A 3,808-nucleotide genomic window follows, 5' to 3' on the forward strand; every position below is an offset into this window, starting at 1 on the left:
CTGGTGGAGGGAACTCGGTTCAGTGGCGCGAGGAGAACCACCTGCAGCTCGACATGAGCAAGACCAAATGAGCTGGTAGTGGAGCTCCTAACGCGACTAGACGGGAGGGTGCAGAGGCCTATAAGTACAATAGACTTAACGTTTCGTTTTTTTGCATACATTGTAGCTTTTTGTCCTTCTATCCGATTAATCGTTTCAATAATCGATAGATTAACATGAAGTACCCTGTTCCTTACCACATGCCAGCATTTGGGTTAGACGATAAGATATCAACCATTCTCTCATGCGCCACCTGTTGTATTCTGTAATGGAGGTGAATGATCCTCAGTCTTCCCACAAGTAGCAGTAATGCGTAAAGTTCAGGGTTCCAACCACCGCTGAATCTCGCATGGAAGAAGAAGAATCAGTGTTGGCCTCGGGGTAGAAAACGGCTCCGGATGTTAAATGTTGCTGTGAGAACACTACTGTGTTGACCAACTGGGTGGCTACTAGGAAATACAGTACTGTCTGCCACCTACTGTACATGTGTAACCGGTCTCGTATTTGACATGCCATGAGTGGGAGTCGAACCCCGGTCTCCCGCGCCGCGGGTGGCATCACAGACCACTATACCAAGAGGTGAATTCACTTCTTGGTAATGGGTCTGGATGCCTCTGGGGAGTGAGTTTACTTGCAGTACCGCTTAATGTCCACAGCCACTTCACTACACTGTCCATGGTGACTGTGGATACACGCGGTACCTCAGTTACACATGCAGACTCATAAGTTCATTCTAATTTGCACCAGGACCCTGTATATTCAGGCAAACTTAAGACTTGCTTATATCCTGTACATATATAGTGTTATTGTGTATTGACAACTTTACAAGATCCTCGTTCCTTACATACAAATACCTTCATGCTCTTCCCCCCCAGTACCTACCTGACCTAGCTGTGGTCCCCAGACAAGGATCTGCTCTCCACCCCCCCCCCCCCCCCCCTGATCTCTTTTCCCTGGACAGCACTGAAAACCCACCTGTTCACAAAGGCATTATGGCCTCGTCGCACTAGTTGTTATTGTGTTGATAGTCCATAATTACCCACATACATAATTAACCCATTTGTGCTGCACCATTTACACCAGAGTACATTGGTGCTCATCATGTTGACATCTTTATATACTCTCCTTATTTTTATTCCCCTTTATATACACTCTCTTAATATATGTATAATCTGTTGTGATGAATTTAACTTTCCCTGAGGGATTAATGAAGTACCTATCTATCCATCAGATATGAGATGTTGAAAGAGAAAATTATGTGCTGTAATTTACCTCTAATCTAGAGTTCTAATATCCAAATTGTATTTCTTACGCAACATTTTCATGGATTGCTTTCCACCTACAGATACAAGCACAGACAAAACATCCTGAAAAAAATTTATCCTGAAGTAACTTGCAGCTCAACAAGAGGTTGTTTTGAGTACTTCTGCCACCCACCGTTAACGACCTACCCAGAGCCATGCACTCCATGTCAACACACCTGCCATTATTATCAGACAATAAAGAGATGAAAAAAATTAAAACTGCATTGTTTTATTGCCATTTCAGCATACATCCAACACCCTATGCATTTTAGCTACATGAAGCATTTACATTTCATTTTCATGTGTCAACATAAGTTTTTAAAAATTAGGATTCATTTTCTTTACATATAATACACCTTTGCACACATTGTTAATAAATATCAATACAATCTGTCAAACTTATCACACACCATCTAAAACAACAAGCCTTGAAATTGTGTAACTTTTCATATTCACAGCTCAAACGCACTGGTAATTATAGCCTCATGCCTTCACTTTCTATACAGGGAAATGGCGACTAACCAGATATTGTACTGTTGTCAGCAAGGCAATTAGATTCAAATGCCAAATAGATTGACTAAAACTAAACACTCCTGCTGTTGTCAGCAGAATACAAGGTATTGAGCAAGGTATGTACGCTCAACCCGGCTGTTTGTTTGAAGATGTACTGTATAAAAAGCATTGGATTTAAAAAGACAACTAAAAACAAACACTTCCAGTGGGATGTAGACGTTTTGAATCCCTCGAAAGAGAGTCAACTCAGAAAGAGTTTCTGAAAACGGTAACTATTGAAACTGAAAGTAAAAAAGGCATCTTATTCAAGGCCAAAGTTGCACAGTAAAAGACTCCACCCTGTACTGATGATGATGATGTGTTAAGTTTTTGTGGTTCGTCCCTTTGATATTGCAGCATATCCACCCATAACACCCCTTGTGTGCGCCGAATAATTAATAACGTCAGTCTCCTGTTATGAACAGAGAGAAATCTGTTCAATGATAATGTCGCTTTTGTTTCAACGCAAACAAACACGCAGTAGGAAACTTGATATCGGAAAACCTGAAAAAGACACCTCCTTTCCAGGTTAATAATTTCAATTGTTTATCTTGCCATCATTAACTACTCTATGAATGTTGAAACTTTAAAACCTCCGATAGTGAATAACATGGACGACTGTAAACGTGTCAGTATGATGTACAATGAATGGCGTCTCGTGACCCATCCCACACACACATTCACTCATGACAAGACAGAGACATTGGTGAAGGGGCCGTACAGTAGGCCTATCCTCGCTATGCCCTAAGCTGTGCTCGCCGCCAGTACAAGTTTCATAGTCAAAGAAGCTACGTAACGTGACGCAATGAAAATGTTGCTCCTCTTACGAGCCTGCAGTCGTTCCGGGTCCTGACGTGCAATGGCTTATACTTATAGGGTGACAGGGAGTTTGCAGTTACAGTGGGACACAAGTGCAAATTTGTTGAGATTCTGGGCACTCTCTTCTCCTGTGAATGCGGAGGATAAAAACATAAAAAAAAGAAGAAATGTCACGTTTTATCTGTTAAAAAGCAAATAAAAGGTAATAAATACATGGTGAAAAAAGAAAAAGTGGCCAGATTCAGTTATCCTTTAGTGTTGACTTGTGAAGCTCTCTTTGTGTGAAGAAAAACCTAAACATTTTGAACTTTTCATAGTTTCTTCCTTTTGGTTCCTGGAGACATGGAAGCCAGCTTGTGATTGAAGAGAAAAGGCAGCTCAAGAGGAGAATGTTCCTTCCCACAATTAGCCAGCCAGGTTGGTGGGAAAATGGCTGAGTTCGAGACCAGAGCGCTTGGTCCCGTTAAGAGCACACCTCTGTTGTAACAGTCCTTTTTGTCCGGAGGAACACCCCTCTCTCGTCTCACAAAGCAAAGACAGAGGCTCCCGACGACACGCTTCCTGTACATCAGCAGGATCAGAGCACATCCCTTTCCCTCCTACGGGTTCCCCCCTCCTGTGTTTCAGAGGAACCGATGTACCTCTGCACCTCTCGCGTCCCGCAGGGAGACCGGCAAAGGTCCAGAGAGACTAGTCACGACTAGGCCTCGCGCCTCAGGTGCCAAAGAGGACATGTAAAAGAAAAAAAAGAAAAAAAGGGACCGAAGTTGACAGCGGCGACGACAGTGAGAGAACACTATACACACATTCACTGCTGAGGGTGAGACAGCGAGACCGAGTGGCCTGCTTCTGTCCTCATCACGCAGGTGTTGTGGGGAACTCTCTCTTCCCTTAATTAAAGACCATGATCTCCTTCCAGGACTGTCACCTTCCACCATCAAGCAGGTTCAGCTTGGAGAGAGAACTTCTCCTCTACAAGCCGATTTCCACACCTGAAGTTCGAGGGAGAACATCATTGTCCTAATCCGTTTGTTCTCCCCAGGAGCAAGACGAGCCGCTTCTCCTCTCTTTGTTTTCCCCTCCTCTCCTCTCCT

The 3,808-nt window shown here is 43.4% G+C and overlaps 1 protein-coding gene across 1 annotated transcript in view; it reads right to left on the bottom strand.

Annotated features, from left to right (window-relative positions):
• Positions 1–1,570: 1,570 nt before the first annotated feature.
• Positions 1,571–3,808, bottom strand: part of mical3a (microtubule associated monooxygenase, calponin and LIM domain containing 3a) — a 228,196-nt gene continuing 225,958 nt past the window's right edge. The window contains 1 exon segment of the mRNA XM_084335409.1: positions 1,571–3,808. This exon segment is cut by the window's right edge and continues 191 nt beyond it. The gene's annotated coding sequence lies outside the window, so the exon portion shown is untranslated.

The sequence above is a fragment of the Notolepis coatsorum genome (genome assembly GCF_963971535.1).
Source record: "Notolepis coatsorum genome assembly, chromosome: 18".
Taxonomy (NCBI): Eukaryota; Metazoa; Chordata; class Actinopteri; order Aulopiformes; family Paralepididae; genus Notolepis; species Notolepis coatsorum.